The sequence below is a fragment of the Panthera uncia genome, chromosome C2 (genome assembly GCF_023721935.1).
Source record: "Panthera uncia isolate 11264 chromosome C2, Puncia_PCG_1.0, whole genome shotgun sequence".
In the NCBI taxonomy this organism is placed as follows: Eukaryota; Metazoa; Chordata; class Mammalia; order Carnivora; family Felidae; genus Panthera; species Panthera uncia.
This window is the reverse complement of record NC_064810.1, coordinates 113,636,730-113,662,686: the sequence shown is the minus strand read 5'-3', so window position 1 is coordinate 113,662,686 and position 25,957 is coordinate 113,636,730. Positions and strand designations below refer to the sequence as shown.

The following is a 25,957-nucleotide window of genomic DNA, read 5'->3' as shown; positions in this document are numbered from 1 at the left end:
TTTTAATAAAACTATTAATTTAGAATTTTAAATGAAATATTTATCATCTCTCTTATGTTCAAAGCAGACAGAATAATAGCAGATCTCAAGCTTTGTTTAATTTGTTTTTCCTTCCAAACAAAAATATTCTTCTTGACTTTTCTACAAATGCCACCATCTTGTCGGAATTACTTTCAAAGGGAGACGTATGGTGAATAAACCAGATGCATAATCCCTTTGGTATCTTGTAAAAGTAAATGCTACCTGTCTATAAATAAATACTCCTTGAATTTATATTAACAGAAGTAGAAATGTTTACTTGTGGACATTTAAAAAGAATATCTATTGATCTAATTTCAAAAAATCTTTGGGGGCACTTAGGTGGCTCAGTAGGTGAAGCGTCCAACTTCGGCTCGGGTCGCAATCTCAGGGTTCCTGAGTTCAAGCCCTGCATTGGGTTCCGTGATGACGATGCGGAGCCTGCTTGGGATTTGTTCTCTTTCCCTCTCTCTCTCTGCCACATCCCCGAGTGCACTAGTGCATGCATTCTCTCTCTCAAAATAAATAAATAAACTTAAAAAAATGCCTATAAAAAAATCTTTGTACATGTCTTTTGTTCAATTTATCAACAGGCTATATTGTGTTTAAACGAAGTGTTAGCCATCACTGTTGAGATAGGAAATCTTTTACTACTCATTAGTTTAACAAGTATTTTCAAGGACCGGAGTCAACCATTTTCCCCATCCCACTGTTACTCTTCCATTGAGCGCCGCCATCATTTCTCACCTGAGACATTGCAGTAGGCTCTCAGTAGATCTCCCTGATTCTGCCCTTGTATTAGTGATCTCATGGCTCTTTTCTGTGTCAAATCTCCTGGTCATTTCCCATTGCACTAAGAGTAAAAGCCAAAGCCCTTGATTGGCCTCCAAGACTCTAAATTATCTGTTCCCATCTTCTACCCCCACTTTTCCTCTCTGATTGCTTCTCCCACCTCTTTCCCCCCTGGCTCATGCTGTTTCAGATGCTTAACAAATTAAACCATTCCCAGAGAACTCCAGGTGAACTTCTGCCTCAGGATATTTGCCATTGCTGTTTCCTCTGCTTAGAAAGCTCTTCCCAGCTATCTACAAGACTCACTCTTGCTTCCTTCATGTTTTGACTCAAATGTCACTTTCTCAGTGAGGACTTCCTTGCCCATCCTGATAGTGGCACCTTCGCACTCCCCACAAATGTACACATCCTATCTGTCTTGCTCTGCTTGATTATTTATCTTCTTTAACACTTAACCACTATCTAATAGACTATCTATTTTACTTATTAATCTTATGTATTGTGGGTGTCTCTCCCTAGAATATAAAATTCATGAATATAAAATTCATTCATTGTTTTATTTATTTATTTATTTATCCCTAGCATCTGGAACAGTTCCTGACACAAAATATGATACTCTGGGCAGGACGTATTGCAAGTGTTAGGGTCCAAGACGTGATAAGTTCCGCTCTCATGACAAGAACTTTCTAATAAGAAAAACAGATAATAAACAGGTAAATTAGATAGCATCAGATTAGGTATAGGTGCTACAAAGAATAAATATTGCCATTAAACAGCAAGGCTTTATTTCTCAAATGTGGTTAGTCGGCGTGTGGCTTTTAAAGAACATAAGATAGTTACTTACTATATACCTGGGGACACAACACTCACTAATATGAAGGAACACATAATAAAAGATAGCACTTCAGTAAGGAGATACAAACTACAATGTGAATCATAATAATCAGCACTGGTGAACGTGGAGGAGTGATGACTGGAAACCGTCTGGGCAAAGTGAGAATGAGCACTGTATGCAAAAAGAATAAGGAAGATTGATGACTGGGGTTTTGTAGTATGGAGAGGGGAGCTCGGGATGTAGAATGCTTGCTTTGAAGGCTGGACAAATGAGGTTAGGACCCATCTGCTGGAAACCACGGGAACCATGCTTGATTCTTCCATTTTCTTTCGTTTTTCTTTCATTACCTTCAGTTTATCAACAAGGCATGTGAACTCTGCCTCCAAAATATATCCTGAAGCATCCACCATTCCAGCTACTACCTTACCCAGTTCACACTCCTTTCTTGCCTGGACTATGAGAATTCAAACCATTCTCTCTGTTTCCACTCTTTGACCCCCTGCATTCCATTTTCCATGCAAGGTGTGTTCAAAACATTTCAGTAACTTCATTTTGAACTTAGAATGAAATTCAAACTCCTTACCGTGTTCTAGAAGACCTGTGTAATCTAACATGACCACCTATCTTGTGCAAGAACTCTTCAGTCTCTCCATGCTCCAGTCATGTCTTCTTTATGTTCCTCATTTTCTAGATAGTATGTGGGGTTGATAGGCTTTAGGACCTTAGCTTTTGATATGCTTAAATATTTTTCGCTATCTTCACATAGCTTTCTCCTTCTCATTATGTGAGATTTACCTTAAATATCAAGTCCACATGGAAGAACTCCCTGACCATCTTATCTAAGGGGTGCCTGTGCGGCTAGGTCAGTTGAGCATCCGACTTGGACTCAAGTCATGATCTCACAGGTCATGGGTTCAGGCCTGTGTCGGGCTCTGTGCTGACAGCTCGAGCCTGGAGCCCGCTTCAGATTCTGTGTTTCCCCCTCTCTCTCTCTCTCTGTCCTTTCCCTGCTCGAGCTCTCTCTCTCTCTCAAAAATAAATAAAAAAAATTTTTAAAAAAATTTTTTAACGTTTATTTATTTTTGAGACAGAGAGAGACAGAGCCTGAATGGGGGAGGGGCAGAGAGAGAGGGAGACACAGAATCGGAAGCAGGCTCCAGGCTCTGAGCCATCAGCCCAGAGCCCGACACGGGGCTCGAACTCACAGACCGCGAGATCGTGACCTGGCTGAAGTCGGACGCTTAACCGACTGCGCCACCCAGGCGCCCCAAAATAAATAAAAATTTTAAAAAATTAAAAAAATATATCACCCCTTGGGTGTCAGGGGGGGCTCAGTTGGTTAACTGACTGACTTGGCTCAGGTCATAATCTCACAATTCATGAGTTCAAGCCCACATCTGACTTGCTGTCAGTGCAGAGCCTGCTTCAGATCCTCTTTCTCCCTCTGTCTCTGCTCCTCCCCCACTTGCACTCACTCTCTTGCTCTCTCAAAATAAATAAACATTTAAAAAATAAAATAAAAAATATCACCCCTATCATTCTCTATAACATTACTCATTTGCATTTTCTCCTTCCTTTTTAATCATTATGTGAAATACTTTATGTATTTGTTTACCTATTTATTATTTGTCTACCTCTACCACGATGTAAGCTCTGTGAGAACACAGATTCTGTTTGTCTTGTTCCTCGCCGTGTTTCTCGAGCCTAAAAACCATTTTTCTAGGCATTCCTGAGATGTAGAAGGTAGAAAATAAGTTCAATTGAATGAATGAAAATAATTAACCATTGAAACCTTTTAATCTATTTATATGAAATGGAAAAAAAGTGTATCAGAGTAGCCTAGCAGGAAGATCCTGAGTATCAGGACTGAAAATAAAGAGGGATTGACAGCTATGAGCTATTTCATAAAAGAAATCAATGGGGGCCCCTCACTGACAGCAGTCAGAGAATTGCAGTGAAATCAAAGGAGGATATATCAAAGATGATTCGTTCTGTAATCATCAGCAAATGAGTCAAAAATAATTTTTAGAAAGAGTCCAATGGCTAGATTATATAGTTAACACAGGATATTAATAATTAGCAAAGGGTGCTCTATGGTTGGGGAGAATTCTGTGTACAAATTTGTTCTTTTGTCGTTATCCTGGCATAGTTTTGCAATATTATTGTAGCTCTCATTATTGTGCATTTATTTGCAATTGTGGGCCCATAATGAGGTGTGAACTACTCCCCTGGAGTAAATTAGGCACTTTTGGAAAGTTCGCATCACATCTTTGAAGCCATCAGGGTGCTATTGGGTAAGCTGCTACACCCCCTGGCCCCACCCATTTCCCCACACATGCTTTTCTCAGGATACTCTAGCCTCAAGGACAACTCTTAATGAGGCTTGCCACTGTATTTCCCTTTCTTAGCTCCTTTGTATGAGAATACATTTTAGCCATAACATTTCCCTACCTCTGTTTTATCTGGACTAGTTTGGAGAATTGACTGATCAATATACTTCACAACAACGTTTCATTCTTAAAAATTGCTAAGACCCCCAGAGAACTTTTGTTTATATAGGTTTTATCTATCACTACTCACCAGATTAGAAATGGGAACTGTGTGCCTGCAAGAAAATGAGGATGGAAAATTAAATAATATTGCCATTAAAACAGTATTTCTCAAAAATAGTTTTGACCTCTTAGGCTCCTTGAAGGGAGGTTGAAACCCTGAGGTCCCCAGACTGCACTGGAGAGCCACTAGTATATAATAAGTAGCCTTTATATAGATCTACCTGACCTGTCATCTTTCTTACATGACATAAAATCTTATGCTCACAAAAGGACAGATTTTAGAGCTATTATTAATAACTCTCAATAAAAACTTTTTAGGTTTTGAAAAAAACTGACGTCTTTCATTGACTTCTGAAGTTTTCCACAATTCTAGGTTTGTGATCCATGGATGACAGTTTTATTTTTAAGAATCACATCTAAGGCCCATTTTGTTTAGTTCAAAACATGAAATAATTTGGCATATTTACCAGGAAAATTTATAATTTTTTTTTTTTTTTTTTTTGCTGAGACCACCATACTTTATGCTCTATTTTCAGAATCAAGTTGTACAAGTTGTATATCATGGTATACCAAAAATGCCAACTTACGACTTCTTCATAAATACAAAATAGCATTGTTAATGTCAAATGCAAAATTGGGAATTCAGGGGCTCCTTGGTGGCGCATTCATTTGAGCATTTGACTTCAGCTCAGGACATGATCTCACGGTTCCTGGATTTGAGCCCGAGTCGGGTCTGTACTGACAGATCAGACCCTGGAGCCTGCTTGGGATTTTGTGTCTCCCACTCACTCTCCCCCTCCCCCGTTTGCACTTTGTCTCTGTCTCTGTTTCTCTCTCTCTCTCTCAAAAATAAGTAAACATAACTTTTTTTTAAATTGAGAATTCAATCAATTCAATTGAATATTCTTTAGAGAAAGTTTGAAGGCAAGAAGGACTAATTCTTTTAAGTTATCTAAAAATTTTGTGGTGTTTTTTAGTTTACAATGCTCTCTTCACAATCATCATGTCTTTTAGTGTCTGCAACAATTCTGTGAGACTATGCGTTATTTTCTGTATCTTTGTTTTGCACAAGATAAAAAAAGAAAAAGGTTTTGGGAGTGATGAATTTTCTATGGCTGCTGTAAGAAAATACCACAGACGTAGCCACTTAAAACAACACAGATGTATTATTTTACAGTTCTGCATTTTAGAAATCTATTGTCATTGGATTAAAATCAAGGTATCAGCACGTCTGCATTCTTTCCTGGAGGCTCTAGAAGAGAATCCATTTTCTTGCTTTGTCCAGCTTCTTGAGATTTTACACATTTTTTAATTTCATGGCTTCTTTCCTCCATCTTTAAAACCAGCAACATGGGGCCAGTCCTTCACATACTGCCATCTCTCTCGGTTTGTCTTCTGATTCCCTTTTCAACTTTTAAAGACCCTTATGATGACACTGCACCCATCTGAATAATCCAGGATAGTCTTCCCACTTTAAGGTCATTTGATTAGCAAACTTAATTCCACTTAGTTCTCCTTTGCCATGTGTCCTCATATTTTCATAAATTCCAAGGGTTAGGACATAGACATCTTTGGGGTAAGGGATCTTGTTCTGCCTATCACTTGGCCATTTACCAAGCTCACCAAGCTAGGAAGGGTGAGATTTGGACTCATATCTGGCCCGCTGACTTTATTGTTCTTACGAAGCAAACTGTTTTTGCTCTTGAAAGTCTTACCATGAAGGACAGCAGAACTGCAGAAGAAGGATTGATGGTAGAGAGAATTGGAGTATGAAATCTGAAGCCATCGTGAGGAATTTGGGGCCTTTAAGAAGAGTTGTATGTTGAAGGAAGAGTTGTTTTCTGAAGGAGACAAGAAATTAAACTTTTCTCATTTTTTCTCTATGCTTAAGAGTTTTGTCTTTACTGGTCTATACTCTTCATCTTCCTTTTATTTCCTTCAGTCATCATTACACGGAGATGACATATAACCACAATGTTGTCATGGTTTTATTTTTGAAAATATTTTTATATTCTTATTTTTAAATACATTGTTATAATACCTCTTGTTAACTTATATTTTCTTATTTTTTAAATTAAAAAAAAGTCTAAAACCAATTCTGCTCTAATTCTGTAACCCAATGTCTGCATTAGATGAGTAAACTTCTGTTTTTGGGTGTTAAAATGATTTTTATTTCTGTGAGTTGGCGAATTTTGATAGTAAAAAAGACCCAGCTATTACCTCCTTCTTTTATTTGATACAAATATATTACCTTGGAAATAAGGCACATTAAGCTAAATGATTAGGTCTGAATCTACTTCATCAATGAGTTATATGAGACACAGGGCAAATACATTTTGATAAAGGCAAGAAGACAAATGAAAAGACACAGGCCCTCAGACCATGAAAATAGTGAGGATCCTGGGAGACAACATAAGTACTTTGACAGTGGACAATTTCAGAAAATTACATAATCTTTCTGTGGCATGGTTTCCTCATCCATAAAACTGGGATTATGATACTGTCCTATTTTAAATGTTGTGAAAATTAAATGAGTTAATTTAGATAAAGTGCTCAGAACCTTACTTAGAGTTTTACATATATTAAATTTTCTTTTTTTTTTTTTCTTTTTTTTTTTTTTTTTTAGGGAGAGAGCAAGAGAGCAGGGGAGAGGGGCAGATGGAAAGAGGGAGAGAATCTCAAGACGCCCAGTGCTCAACACATAGCCTGAGACAGGGCTTGATCCCACGACCCTGGGACTATGACCTGAGCCAAAATGAAGAGTTGGAGGCTCTAGCAACTGAGTGAGTCAATTTACTTAAATTTGCCCTTAAACTTACTTATTTTAACGTGTGCAACTATTATCATTGTTTTTGCTATTTTTATTAGAGATACAGCCCTAGAAGAGAGTAAAAGGGTGAAAAGTAAAATGTTAAAAGAAAAACCACTCTTTGCCTAATTCACAATTTTCTCTATCATTGAGCCGGTTCAGACATTGAGACTCAAGATTTCTGTACTTTGTTAACATGAGACAAACCCCTTCTAAATTGTTTCTACTTTCTGTAGAGAAACATGCCTATAAATATATAGATCTCTAACCTAAATTTAAAAAGCTTTCTTTGGAACCTTGGGCCTCCTATAATCACTGTTTTCCTCCTTCTAACTTTTGATGCCAAAAAGCTCCATCCAGGGGATGGCTCTTACTTGCTTTGTGTCCTTGCCATGTATTCTCTTCTCAGTCTCCTAAAATCTAGCTTTGAAGTCCACCACATCAATATCAGTTATTTCATCACCATCAAACCCTTCTCGAAACGGTGCTGCATTCAGAAATATTGGCAGAATAAAAGCAATCCACAAAGAGGTAGGTTAGACCCTCTCAAGTTACTGAACCCAACTGGATCCTCAATATCCTTTTCTCTAAAATGGAAATAATCAAAAATAAACATCACTCACTTTAGTACCTATCACATAGTCTCTGTCAGTGAGTGGCTTTTATTGTATAGGTCACTTTATTGAAATAAGGGAATTGCAAAAGGCATGAAAATTAGTACGCTCATTTTGTACACCAGATTTGGAAAATGGTCAAGAATTGTGTAGTTTGATTTTTTTAAATGTTTATTTATTTATTTTTGAGGGTGGGGAGGGGCAGAGAGAGAAAGAGAGAGAATCCCAAGCAGGCTCCTCATGGTCAGCAAAAAGCCCGATGTGGGGCTCGAACTCACACACTGTGAAATCATGACCTGAGATGAAATCAGGAGTCAGAAGCTTAACCAACTGAGCCACCCGGGTGCCCCAAGAATTTTGTGGGTTTAAAGGGGCAGGTGGAGTTAAATGGAAATTGTATCTGCTATTGTCACTTGCTGACAGACAGAAATACAAAATAAACGACATCATTGATCACGACGTACATGTCGCAGAAATTTTGTGAGTAATTTTGGTAATGATTATAGTATTAATTTTTGAAGTATCAATACTAAAACTGAAGTCCTACCTCTAATAATGTCACTCGAGTTCTCCTTAAGTTGCTGTGTTAACACTTGCTGAAAAGATGAAAAACTTTGGAAAACTGTTTAGCTGTAATAAAAAATACACTTTGAAAAAGATCTAGAATTCCCATAATTCTCTGTGCTCTTAATTTAAGAGAGGGTACTTGGGGTAGTTTTACAGAAAGTGTCAAGAAAAAGAAGGCACTTTTTGATTCGTATACGTCCTATAACTGGGAAAAAAATAATCTTTAAAAACAGGAGGGAAAAGAATATGTGACATGACATGGCTGCAAGATTTTACAAAAAGCCAGGTCAGGTGTCTCTAAGCCCCATTGGCTAGAAATTTATGCAAATCAAAAGCACAACCTTTATGTTTATTCCCATGGGAAAGTCCATCTTAAATCATGTGTACATTGAATGACGTGAGGTCTTCAGAAACACATCCCTTTCACAATATTAGACCACCCTGCATCTTTAAGTTCAAGTCTGGATTCAGTCCACTGCGCTGGTGGAGTGTTTAAACAATTTGTTTAAATAAATACTCCTTGTAAAGCTTGCATTTGTAAACGGACGACTTATTTTTAAAACTACCTCTGATACGTCTTTCTAAATGAACAGAGAAATGTATCCTGCAGTGAAGAATCACATGTCCCCCTCTGCGAGCTCAGGGATGGTCTTCGGCTCTGTTCTCCTTGTCGAGCTGCAGAAATTCCCTTACCTGTCGTTCACACGTCTGGCCTGTGTTAGAGAAGCGGTTTTGGCAGAATCCAACGGCTTGTCTGATACTTCTCAGGTATATATACGTGACAGGTCAGGGCCTTGATGTCCAGCTCAGCTGTGACACTTGTGAGACCAGGGACACTTCTTGTTTTCTAATAGAGCCTGCTAAGGGACTCCTCCTGCCCCCATCAATTCTCATGCTCTTGACCCCTAGAGACCTCCACCGGAGGTAGCAAACTCTATTTAGTGCTTCCTAGAGACACTGGGGATTTGAAAACATGCCCATGACACTACTGTCCACTTGTCTGTGGTCCTTAGCATTGTGTGGCTGCTCTGGGAATCCTCTGTTCATGGTGCCCAGAGTTAGCAGGGGTGGGGGCTCTGGGGACAGCCGAATAGGCATCCTCTGAAGTCACAGAGCCCATCAGAACCTGTACACGGCTAATTCACTCTGTCAGTGTACTTACTGATGAGGTCACTGCTCTGCCTAACATACATCTCGTCACTACGTTTGCAACAGTGACACAAAAACAACAAACAAAATAAAACAAGAAAAACCCGCCTGGACCATAATCTGCTCCTACTTTAAAAAAGAGCTACTACAATTCTTGAAAATTTGAAATGATGACTATTCCAAATGGAAGATACTTCTGCCAAATGCTACAGATAGAGTGTGTGAGAGAAAGGTTTTCTCAAATTGCACAGTCTGTATGCACAGTCTATATGTCCTTTTCTTAAGGCTGCCTATCTAACTGTTTAAATAAATGCTGGCTGGAGAGCTTATATGAATAAGAGCTTTATTATCTAAGCTGCTTATTTTACAAAGTCCATCTCTTCCAGCAATCATATACCTTCTCCCCTGTTCTCCAACTCCTGCCACCAGGATTGTGAATCACATTTACAGACAGAAAACTGTAACAGTTGTGGTATGCTTATTTCTACATTTCGGTTTATCAGATTCATTTGAATCTACAAGTGAATGAAAACTATAGAAATGTGAAAAAACTTTTCTCTATATGAATTTATACACACTCTTAGAATTATACGTGTCTTCCTTATAACAACAAAGAAGCTATTTTCCCCCATATAATGCACAGAATATTTTAAGTTTACCGATTTACCTATTTTGAGAAAGAGAGACTGCCCGCACGAGTCAGCGTGAGGTGGGGTAGGGCAGAGAGAGAGAGGGAGAGAGAATTCCAAGCAGGCCCTGTTTAACCGATTGAGCCACACAGGCGGCCCCACAGAATAGTTTTTAAAACTGAAAGGTTGGGGCGCCTGGGTGGCTCAGTCAGTTGAGCGTCTGACTTCGGCTCAGGTCATGATCTCGCAGTCCGTGAGTTTGAGCCCCGCATTGGGCTCTGTGCTGACAGCGTGGAGCCTGGAGCCTGCTTCGGATTCTGTGTCTCCCCCTCTCTCTGACCCTCTGCCGTTCATGCTCTGTCTCTCTCTGTCTCAAAAATAAATAAACATTACAAAAAAAAATTTAAAAAAATTAAAAAAACTGAAAGAGAACTTACTTTGTCCTACGAAACTTCTAAATAAGAACTGATTTATGACAACAGCTTAATGTCATTCATATTATGAGTGATATTTAAATATGTAATAAACCTTAAGGGCATGGGTGTCAGTTGAACAGAGGGGGTAGTGACCAGTTGGAATTGTCCCTTATAAATAACTGTGATACCAGCTCTGATACAGGATGCTGGCTGCTCCTTATTGTGATTTACATGGCTTCTCCTTTCCTAGATGACAAACACAGAAAAGAAAGAGAATGGCAGATAGTTTTTGCTTTTCCATCTACTCCCTGTTGGACAAAATGGATTAGCTGTAAATTGGGACCTGCAATGCAACTGGAAAGATTCTTAAAGAATATCAATTTTAAATTAAATCAACTGAGAAATGTTTCTTCAACTTCTTCCAGTGTACGAGACATCATTTATAAGTTATTGTGCTGGTGAGAACACAGTGACATACAAGACCAAGCTTGAAAAGTGCCAAATTGCACCAAGGAAGTACTTTGTCCATAGAAATTCAGATTGTGACAGCCAGATATACTGGCTCAGTGTCCACCACCTGGATGAGTACCCCATTTTTTTTCCCCCGAAGGAGCAAATAACCGTGTTGATCATCTACAGTCTGTCCGGCACTGGCCAGGGGCATTTGACATACCTCACATTAACACTGCATCTTCTGTGAGTTTAGTTTCTAACGTCACCTTGTAGAGCCAAATATCAAAATTATGCCTGGAAATCTCTTACAATAACATCACCATGGAGATGGAAACTCCATCTCTTAATAAATCGAGAACCAACGCTCTTTTTTTTCCCATCAGCTTTGGGACAGGATGTTCTTTCTTGCTTTAATTCATAGATTGAATAGTTAGCTTGCACCGAAACAGAAATGCTTATCTTAAAGCACTATAAAAATAACTCAAGATGGTAAGATGCTTACACCACAGGAGATGGATAGGACCTGAGACCAACTGAAGGAAGTGTGGATTGACACCTCTCAGCTAACGCTCACTCACACTGTCACATGAGTTCTTTGAATACATAAGTAGTTGGAATCTCCTACATTTTTTTGCAAGTGCCTTTTCTCTTTCTTTTCCGTCCCACTTTTGAGACCCAAGAGTGCAAATTTGAATTTGTATTACCGCTAAGTGAATGTGTATATCCTGTTACTCTACTGTATCCATAAGATGTGCAACTATCCTGCAAGGTAGGGTAATTATTCTCATTTAAAAGATAAAACATTGAGGGGAGCCGAGGTGGTTCAGTCAGTTAAGCATGTTGATTTTGACTCAGGTCATGATCTCACGGTTCCTATGGTCAAGTCCCATGTTGGGCTCTTGGGAGGGGAGGCTGCTTGGGATTCTCTCTCTCTCTGTCTCTCTGCCCCTCCTTACTTGCTCATACAAGCACATGCTCTCTCTCTCTCTCTCTCTCTCTCTCTCTCAAACTTAATAAAAAAAAAAGATAAAACACTGAGGCTAGGAGAGGTTAAATGACACACTACGGATCTTGCAGCTGGAAGAGCTGAGTTTGAAGGAACATTGCTCCGAAGGCACTACGTTCTCACCAATGCGGTGCGCAGAAACTTTGGAGCTAGAGCTGTGCTACTGTGTTATTTACAGAAGCTCCAACAGGCCCCTTCTTTTTCAGACATGCTGACATCCTGTCCTTAAAGTCTATTTATGGACTAGACATACTGCTCAGGAATCTATCTGACCTATGGAGTGATAAATTTTTCAACTAGATGCAGGATCTTAAAAAAAAAAGAAAGAATGAAAAGCTGGATCTCAGATAATTCAGGCCCACAATAATTATGAATTTGAAATAAAGCATTAATATAAAAAACATAGGTCTAAAGATTCTGTCTGTTATTGGTTCTCAGGGTTATCAGCTATTATGTTGAACCAAATGATATGCCATTTTTGCCATTTTTGTGAATGAAAGTGTTGATTAGAAGCAATTTCATGTGGTTCAGTGTAAATTTATCAGCATGACTTTCATAGCAGAAAAAGGCCTTGAAATGACGTAAAGTATTTTCTGGTCACCTTAGGAAACACAGTCTTCTGGTGACTATTCTATCAACCTGACTTGCTTGTGTTTTGTGTTGTTTTGTTTTGTTTTGTTTTTGTTTTGTTTTCTCTCTCTCTTCAAAGCAATGATCAGAATCTGGACTTGTTTTGTCTTTTTGTTTTTTCTTCTTTATTTGCGTATCCTCTGTTTCCTTTTCCACAGTAGAGTTTACTCTCATCACCTAGAAAAGTGCCTGGAACACAGGAAGCACTCAATAAACATTTGTTGAATGAAATAAACTTGATGGGTTGAAACATCTGCCTAAAATGTTGAATTATTAGGTATATTTTCTATTTGGAGTGTTGCTATAAAACATACATTTCCAATTCCCCAATGTGCCTTTGAAAAAGATAAATTAATTCATTTTGTTAGTGATATTGCATTGCCTGTGGCCTGACTTCTCAGTGTGGCTACAATAGACTAATGATTGGGTAACAAGAGTTTATTTATCATAGAACCAATTTTTGCTACTGAACTGAAGTATAAATAATGGTATATCAGGATTTACATTATAAATACTGTTCTAGGGTTTGTTAGTTGGTCATAAAAATTCTCCCTAGGCTGAAACAGCTAGTGCATATACCACATATAATATATCAAAATAAGAGTGAAATGCTCCCTTTGTTAGGCAAAGAACAAACATTGCATACAAATTATTTTGGTACAGGGAGAGTGAAGCTATTGAAGAACCCCAGTTTCTTGATGACACGCACGATCTTGGAAAAATGATTAAAATAGGAGGAGATGAAGTGTATACCACACAGAAGAAATGGAGTGCTACTAGAATGTTCATTCAGAAGAGAAAATTAGATTTTTTTTTGATAACATCAAGAGGCAAGAAGGTTTCATAACGGTGGCCAAAAACTGGGGGTACCAAAAAGAGTTGCCAAGAACTACACGTCAGGCTGCTGGTGGTAGTCCATCGTGCCAGCACTCTTGAAGTTGAAGTGCAATCTGATCTCCTACAAGCATAAGAGATTGAGTTTTACAAACCTCCTGTATAAGTCATTACTTTTGGGGAAAATACAATTTGGCTACAAAATTCTCTCTCACGTCCAAAAAACTTATTCTGTAAAGCATAGTATTTTGGTCAATTGAGAATATTCAAAAATCCTTCCTCTCCTACATCCTCAGACCATGGAGGTGCCAAAATCAAGTGACTTCTCCAATGGGACTTCCCTGGCTAAATATGTCACCACTATAGGGCGCCTGGGGGGCTCAGTTGGCTAGGCATCCAACTTCGGCTCAGGTCATGATCTCGTGGTTCACAAGCTGGAGACCTGCCTCCAGCTCTGTGCTGACAGCTCAAAGTCTGGAGCCTGCTTCAGATTCTATGTGTCCCTCTCTCTCTGCTCCTTCTCTGCTCACACTCGTTCTCTCTCTCTCTTTCTCAAAAATAAATAAACATAAAAAAAGAAAGTTGTCACCATTACAGAACAACTTAGGGAGCAGCCTAAGGATGGAAGTCTACCCCGGAGTTTCTGGTTTTCTGGTAGCTAGGATAGGCAGATTTTGCAACAGCCAGCCACAGGAAATAATGGTGACTGCCTTGGAACCAGTAAGCATTAAAAATCATTGTTCTGATGACTTACGTAAAATTCTTTAAACATTAAGAATTGTTGTTCTAATGACTTACTTAAAATGTTTAAAATTTCCTCTGATGAGAGAAGCTCTTCAGAGATGTTATACATATAATTTTATCTGCCTAGATTGTTCTTCCCTTGATCACGGCCTACCTATCCTTTCGGGGTTCTGGTTGTATCTTATTTTCTCAGACAAATCTTCCCCACCAGCCCCTCAGCCCTTATCTTAACAGCCATAGCTATACACAGAGGCACACACACTCGGGCCTTCCTAGTACACATCCTCATAGCCCCTTCTACATTTCCCCCATAGCACCTTGATATGTGTGTGACCATTAGCTCTGTAAGGGCAGGCACATCTTTTCCGCTTTCTGCTGCATCCCCAGAATCTGGCAGACTACCTGGCACATAGTGGTTACTTAATAAATATTGCTGAATGCTTGACGCTTTGAAGTTGTTTTTCTTCGGTTCCTCTGTGTTTTCCTTTGAACTAGAGTTTATAATAGATACAGACGGTGCATTCCTTTGTGGGACTGCCCTGTTTTGTTTCCAGCCTCAACTCCACACTCCTGCCAAACCAACCATTTGTCATCTCTCGTCGATCGCTCCACAGCTGCCAACTGCAGCGGCTTCTCTGGGGTTGGCTCTCCGCTAACATTCACGGCTGAGGCAAGTTTCTTTGGCACCCAAGTTTTAGTTCTAGTCAATGAACATTTATTGAGCATCTGAAATTTGCCAGACACTGTATGAGGACCTTAGATTTAAAAATGAAGAAGATCGTGGGGCGCCCGGGTGGCTCTGTCGGTTAAGCGGGGGACTCTTGATCTCGGTTGGGGTCATGATCTCGCAGTTTCTGAGTTTGAGCCCGCATGGGGCTCAGCACTGATGCTGCGGAGCCTGCTTGGGATTCTGTCTCTCTTTTTATCTGACCCTCCTCCCCTGCTTGTGCTCCCTCTCTCTCAAAATAAATAAAATTTTTTAAAAAATTGTAGAAAATCATTTTTACCTTTGAGGATCTTTGAGTCAAGGGTGAGGAGAGAAACACATTGATAGATCAATGCAGTGAAAGGTGCTAAATGTCACAGTTGGGGTCCTATAGGATTTAGCCTAAACGGAGGGAAAGGAGGTTTCCTCATTGCTGGGACTTGCTAACACTTATGGGTCCCTGGTACGTGTATATTCAGCGACTCTCTCACGAGAAGCAAGTGGTCTGTAGGTTGAATCATGAGAATATCAGATGCTGATAAAAATCCTTTTTTTTTAATTAAAAAAATTTTTAAATTTATTTTCAGAGAGTCAGAGACAACATGAGTGAGGGAGGGGCAGAGGTGGGGGGGGAGAGAGAGAGAGAGGGAGGGTGAAAGTCCCAAGCAGGCTCCCCACTGCCAGCACAGAGACCGATGTGGGACTTGAACTCACAAACTGTGAGAACATGATCTGAGCCGAAAAGAAGAGTCAGATGCTTAACTGACCGAGCCACCCAGGTGCCCCGCTGATACAAATTCTTAAATAACCACATAAAAATTTTGTCTGGGACAGGAACTTCATACATCTCACTCTTGGTGTGGGTTTCTTTTTAAATGCAGAGTTCCAAGCTCTAAACTCTAATCAGAGTTATTGCTTCAGGAGGTTTGTGTCTAAAAAATTTTTTTTAATGTTTACTTATTTTGGGGAGGGAGAGAGAGAGAGAGAGAGCTGACAGCAGAGAGCCTGATGTAGGGCTCGAACTCACAAACTGAGAGATCATGACCTGAGCCGAAACCAAGAGTCATACGCTTAACCAACTGAACCATCTTCTCCCACCACTCCTCCCACACCCCCAGGAAATTTGTTTCTAATGAGTATTCAAGATATTTCTGATGCTGCAGGGCTACAGACCTAGCCCTTCCTTCACAAACGTCAACATCAGCCTTCTGGGTTGTAACAACTGCGTTTCACCTGGCAACCGTCTTCTCTTTTACCCTTTCCTCACTACCTTACAGAAAACTTATTTTCCCAGAAATCGTTCTCATTTTGAAGATATTCTCCCTTTAAACAACAGGAAGACATCATTATGTTTGGTGGGGAGGACAGCCTCCAAGCACAGATGTCCTTCCTCTATTGTTCCGGATAAAAGATGGAACTGCAAAGCCAACTGTAGGTGCCAGTGCATTGCATCCTGCTTCCTCACTTGTTAATGACCAATCTCTTTGAAACGCTCACACACAGTAGATTGGAGTTGTGAATGGCAATCCTAGGAAACAGTGATCACTGGTTTGGGGGCATTTATACCAGCATAAAGCAGCCCATTGTGGGAATCTGCCATTTCCATCAGGTTATGTGTTAGCTCTAATTGAGAAGCCTTCTGCTATTACCCCAGTTGGATATGGTCCTTTATTCCTCAGGGCTTTATTTATTTATTTTTGGCACTTCCTCTTATCTATTATACTTAATTCTTTCTTGAAATATATTCTGCTGGAAGATAGAATCTGAGCTCTGAAAGGGACCTTACCTTGTCTCTGAAAATACAGAGCAAGATCAAGTCAGGAATGTGAGCTAGAAACCACGGGTCCTGCCTGCCTGCCTCCGGCCAAATTATAACTAACTTTTTGTAGAGCACTTCATGCATTCAAAATGCATTTTTTTTTTACATATTATATTATTTAATTCTCATACTTCTCCTGTGAGTTAGTTATTCATAAATATTTCACAGGTAGAAAAATAGGGCGCAGAAGTCAAATGACTGGCCAAAGATCACAGAGCAAGCAGAGGGGAAATAAAAAAAAATCAAAAGCAGGCCTTCAACCGTTAAATTCTGTGATGTTCCTGTATCTTGTAAATGTACAGTGTCACCCCCTACAGCCTGTGTCAGTCCCCTGGAAACCAAAGGTTTTCTTCATCTTTACACCCGCACCCCCAATGACTCTTTCATCTGGCATAAGGGGAGTTTAATGTGTTTATTATTCGGTTGAACAGAATTTGTATTTTGGGTAAGTGTCTGTTGAGTATTCATTTGTTTTCCTTAACAAAACATGTGTATTTTACTTTCCAAGCTGGACTTCAAAGTTCAGAAGTAAGCAAATAACAGAAAAGCAAAGCAAACAAAACAACAAAAACGAACCAGCATTTCCTCCAAAAAAGAACGCAATGCCATTTAAGCTTCAGTTACACTTCTCGCTGCCCTGGGAGCAGCCACGCCAGCGCCCGAGGCCTCTGGCTGATCCAGGGCCCATTTTGAGTTCCCCCCATTGTTCCTGGCACCACGGCTCCTGTGTAGCAAGCAGGATATTCGACTTGACAAGGCTCTTTCTTTCTGGATCAGGGAGGGAGCAAGGTTCTTGTCAGTTTGAATCACGAGTCCACACTTGGCGGAGCCGACTGGACAGGCCCAGTGAGGGAAGGGGCCATGTGCGCGCCATCCGTGCGCGCGTCACGTGGGCCTCGCTCCCCATCTCGCAAATAACTCCACTGGCTTCAAGCTACCCTGCTCCGAGAGGGCCTGTTTACCATTTGGCCAGCTGATCCGCTTCTGAAGCTGAATCTCCTCGTTATCCAAGCAGCTAAAATTTTACTTTCAGGCTTCATCCCTCTACCGCGATTTTTCTCACAGCGGCAGCTGAGAATATCCAGTTCTGCAATTCTCAGGGTTTTACTGTTTTAAAACGCATTTCTAAGGAGATATATATATATATATATATATATGCCTTTTTTGGAGTCCACGTCAAAAGGCTTTCAGAAGTCATAAAAAAAAAAAAAAAAATCCCCCAACTGAAAACTTAGTATATGTTGTTCTAAAAAATGTTTTGTCTTTATTATTATTTTTTGAAAAAACTGAGGTTTAGAAGAATAACATAGAATTAATGAAAGGTACAGTCTGGGAATTTTGATTGGGTAACGAAGAAAACAAAAGTGTTCACGTTACTTTATCTCTTTATCCCTAAAAGTTCGCACTTCAGTTGTGTTTGTTGGAAGAGGAAAGAAGAAAGTTTGATTGGTTGCGAATTCTCACACGTGTCTGAAAAATAAGTAATCTGGTTCCATGTTTCTTTACATGGACCTTGAGAACACTATTTTTGATTATCATATGAATGTGAAATTCTATCCTTTGCTGTTTTTTTGTTCCCTACTAGCGAAATGGCAAGAAAGCCTTTTTTCTGAGCCCATGCAAACCACTCTTTACAATGTTTTTATGGCAACAGAACCGGTCACTAGCTATTTGTGATTTAATTACAGAATTTTGTGATGCTGATTATCCAACCAACTTGCTAAATATGTCAACAAACCAGGTAATTAAGGGAAGGAAAAAGGAAAATGGCTGATAATGTTAAATTCAGTCAAAACAATTGTTCTGTGCTTTTTTGCATCCTTTTCAATAATGTTTTCTGCTGAAACTAAAACTCAAATAATAAAATCACACTTTGCGTAACAAACATGATTTTTTTTTGTCTAGTTTCCTGATCCTCAACGAAAATTTACCACACTTTTGCAGGCATATCTGAAGCTGAACTTGCAGTCAATTTTTTTCAACAGGTGATAATTATAAAAACATTGCTCTTTGGGACTTTTGGCCATGCTCTTTTTCACTTTTTCATTCCCTTGTTTTAGTTACGTTCAGCTTGTCCCCTTTGCCAGAAACTTATAGGGGCAATATACTATTATTATTCTATTACCAACTTAGCTACACTTTGGGTGTAGCTTTTTCTCATTGGGGTACCTTATGGGATTTCTCTGATGCACTAAATCATTACTGCCATAATTCACTGATAATTAGTTTTTGAGTATTTACTAACCTGGATGGTACCCAACAGGGCGCTGTGATACTGCTTCATTGTTTAGTTATCATTATAGTTCCAGCCCTAAAAGATTTTGTAGTCTAAAACCACTAATAGAACAGTCTAAACCCGTTAATATAGAGGTTAGTGATTGCTCATAAAATTGAGAAAAGAACTAAACACATACGAATATGTAACTCATCACATAAATTTGGAGCTACATAGTATTTAGGATCAAGGTCAGTTGAGAGCTGAGCCAACAGATAAAATCCAGACCAGTCAAGCAGAGATTAAAGTGCAAAGCAAAACAATGTAGAGAGCAGAATTTTTCCCCCATGGGGGTCTTCAGGATAGTGAGAATGTCTCCTGTTGTAAACAGATGTTCAGAGAAGTTGTTATGAAATTATTCAGAGTTGAGAAAGTGTCTGTGCCCACTAGATGGAGGAGGCTTTCATATAATCCTGAAAAACAAGCATTGCTTAAAACCTCTGTTGCTCACTAACCTTGGAGTATGTAACTTGAGGATTAGAGTCTCACTCTCTCAGTTTTTGAGAGGAGATCGAGAAAGGGTACTTACTTTGCTACCGCTTGATACTACTGTAAATACGTTGGGTGACAGGAACCACCAACTTCCTAGGATGTTAGAGAAGCCCCTGAATGAGAGCAGTAGAGCCCAGCATTGGGTAGGGGAGTCAGTGATAGGGGAATGAGAGGAAGTCACAATTAGGAAAATCTCATTCTCCGATCCAGTTCATAGATTTCCCAAGTGCAAGTTGATGCAACACAAAAGTGAACGAAAATTTGTTTTGACTTGTCGTTTTGCTGTGTTTGTTTAGTTATGATATATAGCTGTGTATTCCATTAAAAATGTAAAAACAAATGTTGAAATAGTTCAGAGATGATCAGATGAACTATCTGCAGGAGAGACAATAAAGAGCATTCTAAAATGGAATATAAAATCATCTGTAAAAAGCTAGACTTTGAAACAACTGAGTACACTCACATGTGTTACGAGTTAGTGGTCTTGTGATTTTCAAATTATGCCACTGTACATAATAGAGCGTTGTTTGATAGACCTCACTAAGTGGCCTGGCACTAAACCAGATCTGTCATCTACAGGAGAAGAAGGCAATTCCAATTTCATCTAAATAAGCTCATATTAAAATAAGGAAAAACAAATGTGACACAGCTGCAGTAGTTTGGCCAAGTCAAAAATGCTTACAAATATTTTATGTCTGTAATATAAGACTGCTTACTAATGGGAGGATCTTATGTGTAAAGAGTGCCAGATTGCCTCTGATATAAGTTGGTAATAAAAACGCTATAGGGTTAGTATTTATGATCCCTGTAGGTTATAATAACATGCTTCCTGTGTTATTGCTTTAACAGACACTAAGAAAAAAAATCTATACAGTGTGGTCACTTTCCTTAAATAGCATGTATGACATGTGCACAATCAGCTAGGACATTGAATCAACATTTTATCAGAACTTGTTACACATCTTGTAAGCCACAGTTTATATAAACATGTGCCTTTTCTTTCCTGAAGAGAATGTCATGCGTGCTCTGGATCATGCTATGTTCCACTGACATACAAACAGGGAAGCATGCAAAATGAATAAATGTCATGTTTTAGTCAATACCTACAGTGTTCTTTAGTAGAAGGGGAAAAAGAATGTAGCTAAGTTAAAGCAATATAATAAATGATGAAGTTCTGAGGTTTGTTAATAAAGACATCTTATTTATTATGCAAAGTCAAGGAATTTCCCCTGGGGAAAAGAAAATATAACATAACTCTACTGATGTATTTGAAACAACAAAAAAAAAATAGTCTCCTAAAGGGAATGGTGCAATTCCTATCACTTCAATCTGCTTGGCAACTACGAAATATGGGAATAACCTCAAGGAAAATAACCCAACCATTCTGTAGATCATTAAGCAAAGGGGGGATTGTTGTGACATTTTGGTTTTGAAGTCAACAAAGGATTTAAGTGTGATTATTTAATGGATATTATGTTAGGAGACACATATGTGGATGCTTGTAATGTCAATCCTGAAGTATGGAGATTACTCCTATCTCAGTTGAACACTGAGGTGTTCCTATAAGAGTGTCATCAACATTAAATTTGAATCCCCCCACCCTCAGACCAATCCCCGCCAACTCATTTACCTCTTGACTTTTAACTGGGGATATTTCTGGAGGATGAATCCCACAGAGTGGCTCTACTGAAGGTGATGTCAGGTTTTATTGCAAGCCTGGAAAGACACTTTTAGGCAGGCACGGTCATATGGCACCCCTTCAACCACATATAGGCTGACTATTCTACCTCTATGCTGGGCTGGCCCATCCACAAGTTTTCCTCTTGGGAAAATGTTCTGCAAGCATTTTTGATAGGAACAAATGGGACTTCTATCTACTCCATAGTTAAGGTGAGATTCAGCAATTAAATAGAAAGTGATATAGTTTGGAGTCAGATATGCAAAAATTGAGATTGTGTGGTAGGCAGGATTCCAAGATGGCCTCAAAGAGTCCTGGCCTTTCACATGCATAATATAGTCCTTTCCCTATTAGTGTGGGTGGGACTTGCGAATATCATGGGGTATTAATCCCATGATTCTATTATATTAAATGACAAAAGTGAAGTAATTTTACAGATGTGATTAGTTCTTAATTAGTTGATTTTGAATTAATCAAAAAAGGAATTATCCTGTGTGGGCTGAATTAATCAGGTGAGCCATTTCAAAAAGAGTCTAGAGGCAAGACACAAGGAGCAGCAACAGACTCTCTCCTGTTTGCCTTGAAGAAGCAAGTGCCAATGGCGTGGAAAGGGACATGTGCCAGAGAAGGGAGCTTCAGTCCACACAGCTGCAAGAAACTGAATTCTTTTGTTTTTTAATTGTTTTGTTTTACATTTATTTATTTTTGAGAGACAGAGACAGAACGTGAGTAAGGGAGAGGCAGAGACAGAGAGAGACAGAATCCCAAGCAGGCTCCAGGCTCTGAGCTGTCAGCACAGAGCCCGACGCGGGGCTCGAACCCACGAGCTGTGAGATCATGACCTGAGCCGAAGTCGGAGGCTTAACTGACTGAGCCACCCAGGGGCCCCAAGAAACTGAATTCTGCCTACAACCAGTGAAGAGGACTCTGAGATAACACAAGATTATACCTCCCGTCAATACTCTGATGTAAATTTTGTGAGACCCTGAGCAAATTACCCAGCTAAACCGTGCTCAGACCCCACAGAAATGGTAAAATAATGAATAGTGGGTGTGTGTTGTTTTAAGCGCCTAAGTTCGGGTACAGACTTCTTTGTTACACGGCCAATACCGATAGCCTACCATTCTCTTTGTCAGTGTTTAGCTGGTCTTGCTCCCAGGAAAATTTTTACTGAATTGAAGTCCATATCCTTCAGTTCAGTGTGCTAAGGAGACAGAACTGTTGGAAAACCTCCTCCTTACAATAATAACTTAGTAACTTTTTTCTTCCACTCTAGTTTATACATCAAGAAATCTGGATTCCCTTAACTTTTATATGTAAAACACCTAACCTCCACATTCAAATAACATTCCTATAATACATATTTTCAGTTCTTAAGATGTTCCTTTCTGAATAACTTCAGTTTTCCCACATATCCTGTGTTGACTTAAATGGATTTAAGATCCCATAAGGAACTTGCCACCGAGAGTGGAATAGAGGCGTGTGTCCTTGCCCTTGTACCTCATGCATCCTTGCATGCTATATATAGGAAAATATCTCATTTGTTTGGCCTTTTGTCTACTTGTTGATTTGTTACAATTTGTAATGCCAGCTGGAAATTGTTGATTCAATTTCAGTTTGGGTGTGCATTCCAACTCATGTGTCTTCTCTTTGTCATTGAAACCATTGCAGATGTTTCCCAATTTTAACTCTGTAGTTTATTTCAGATCCAGTAGAACCAGGCAGGTATTGATAGCTTGTCATTGTTTTCTGTTTTGCTTCATTTTGTTTTAATTGTGGTGAAAAACAAAACAAAACAATCTTAACCCTTCTAAGAGTACAGTTCACTGGTGCCACGTGTATTCACATTGTTGTGCAACCAATCTCTGGAACTTTGTCATTTTGCACAAATGAAATGCTACACCCATTAGACAACTGCCCATTTCCCTGTCCTCCCAGGCCCTAGCAACCACCATTCATTTTTATGTTTATATGAATTTGAATATTCTGAATACTTCATATAAATGGAGTCATATGGTATTTATCTTTGTCTTTTTGTGACTAGCTTATTTTGCTTAGCATAATGTCCTCAAATTTTATCCATTTATTGCTCAGAGTTCTATATTAGAGTTCTCCAGAGAAACAGAATCAATAGGAGATTATACATATATATGTGTATATACATATGTATATATACACATACACACACACATAGAGAGAGAGAGATAGAGAGAGAGAGAGAGATGATATAGAGATAGAGATAGAGATAGAGATAGAGATAGAGATGAGATAGCGATAGAGATAGAGATTTTAAGGGATTATCTCATACAGTTATAGAGTCTGGAAGTCCAAAATCCACAGGAATGACAAGCTAAAAGCCCCAGGGAAAAGTCAATGCTGTGGTTTACATCCAAAGGTTGTCAGGCTAAAGACCCTTCAAAAGAGCTGTTGTTGTAGTTCATGTCCAAACGTCCTCTGCTAGTATTATTTTCTTTTTTAAAGCTGAATAACACTTCATTTTGTGCATATAACACATTTTGTTTATGCACTCATCTGTGGATGGATACTTGGAGTGTTTTCATCTCTTGGTTATTATAAATAGTGCTGCTAGGAACCTAGGTGTGCAAATATCTCTTCAAGATTCTGCTCTCAATTCTTATGGGTATATGCACATAAGTGGAAGTGTTAAATCATACAATAGTTCTACTTTTAACTTTTTGAGGGACCATCATACTGTTTTTTATAGTGACTACACCATTTTCCATTCCCACCAACAGTGTGCCAAGATTTCCAATTTCTCCCCATCCTCATCAACACTTGTTATTCATTTGTTATTTTGTTTTGTTTTTGTTTTACCAGTAGCCATTCTCACAGGTGTGAGGTAATATTTTGTTCTAGCTCTGATTTGCATTTTTCTAATGATCAGTGATGTTGTGTATCTTTTCCTTTGCTTGTTGGCCATTTGTGTCACCTCTTTGGAGAAACGTCTATTCAAGTTCTTTGTACATTTTCTCATTGGGTTATTTGTTGCTGTTGAGTTTTCGAAGTTCTTTGTATGGTATGGATATTGGCCCTTAGTAGATACATGACTTGCAAACATTTTGTCCTATTATGTAGGTTGCCTTTACACTGATTGGGTTCTTTTATATGCAGAAGTTTTTATGTTTGATGTGGTTCCATTAGTCTATTTTTTTTGTTGTTGTTCTTGCCTGTGCTTTGATGTCATATTAAAAAAAATACTTGCCAATCCAATGTAATGAAGGCTTTTTTCTGTGTTATTCTAGGAGTTTTATAGTTTTAGGTCTTCCATTTAAGTCTTTGATCTGGTTTGAGCTAATTTTTGTATATGATGTGAGCTCACAATCCGGCTTCATTCTTTTTCATGAGGATATCCAGTCTTCCTGATGCCATTTGTTGAAGAGACTGTTCTTTCTCTCAGTGGCACCCTTGTGGAAAATCATTTAACCATAAACGTGAGGGTTTATTTTTGGGATCTCTGTTCTATTTTATTGGCCTTTACGTCTGTCATTATGCCAGTATCATACTGTTTTGATTATTGTAGCTTTGTAATAAGTCTTGAAATCAGGAAGTATAAGATCTATAACTTTGTTCCTCTTTTTCAAGATTTTCTTGGCTATTCGATGTCTCTTGAGAATCCACATGAATTTTAGGATGGATTTTTCTGTTTCTTCAAAAATGTTATTGAGATTTTGATAGGGATTGCATTAAAACCGTAGATCACTTTGAGTGGTATTGACATCATAACATTACTAAATCTTTCAATACATAAACAGGGGCTGTCTTTCCATTTCATTGTTTTCTGTAATTTCCTTCAGCAGCATTTCTTAATTTCCTTCAGTCTTCAGTGTACAAGTCTCTTACCTCCATGATTTTTTCCTAAATATTTCTTCTTTCTTATGCTATTGTAAGTAAACTTGTTTTTTAAATTTCCTCTTTGAATCATTCATTGTTAACATATAGAAACACAACTGAATATTGTGTATTGATTTTGTATCCTGCAACTTTGCCAAATTCATTTATTATTAGTTCTAATGTGTATTTCTGTGGGATCTTTATAGGGTTTTCTACCCATGACATCATTTTGTCTTGAACAGAGATATTATTTTTTCTTTTTGATTTGGATGCTTTTTTTTTTCTTGCCTAATTGCTCTAGATAGGACTTCCAGCATTATGTTGAATAGAAGTGACAAAAACATACACCTTCCTCTTATTCCTGGTATTTTTTTGGGTTTAGTTCTTTTTTTTTTCTAGTTCTTTAAGTTATAAAATTAGGCTCTTGATTTGAAATCTTTCTTTTTTATTGTAAGCAATAACAACTATATATTTCTATTTTAGCACTGTTTTCACTGCATCCCATAGTTTGGAATGTCATATTTTTATTTTCATTTGTGTCAAAATATTTTCTAAGTTCTCTTGTGATTTCTTTTTTGACTCATTGGTTGTTTCAAAATGTCTTATTTCATTTCCACATATTTATAGATTTTCCAGTTTTCCTTCTATTGATTTTTAGTCGTGTTCCATTTTGATCAGAAAAGATGCGTAGTGTGATTTCAATTTTATTAAATTTACTAAGACTTGTTTTGTAGCATAAAATGCACTCTGCCCTGGAGAATGTTCCCTGTATACTTGAGAAGAGTGTATATTTTGCTGTTGGTGGGTAGAGTTTTCTCTCTATGTCTGTTAGATCCCATTGGTGTAAGATGTTGCTCACGTGTTGATTTTCTGTCCGGTTATTTTGCTGTTGTTTTTTAATTGTGAAGTTTACTTCTGCACAATTTGTTTGATTACTTCTACTGTACAGTTTGTTTGATCTTTCTCTAATTCCCTAATTTGTTTCTAAGTAAGTTTTTTTTCTTTTATTTTTGGTGTTTGTGGGGGTGAATATGGGGGAAGGTATGGAGAGAGAAGAATAGCGTCACATAGACTGTTATAGAAACAA

The 25,957-nt window shown here is 38.6% G+C and overlaps 1 pseudogene; it reads right to left on the bottom strand.

Annotated features, from left to right (window-relative positions):
* LOC125921635 (eukaryotic translation initiation factor 3 subunit E-like) overlaps positions 1–25,957 on the bottom strand; it is a 46,373-nt pseudogene that overhangs the window by 13,184 nt on the left and 7,232 nt on the right.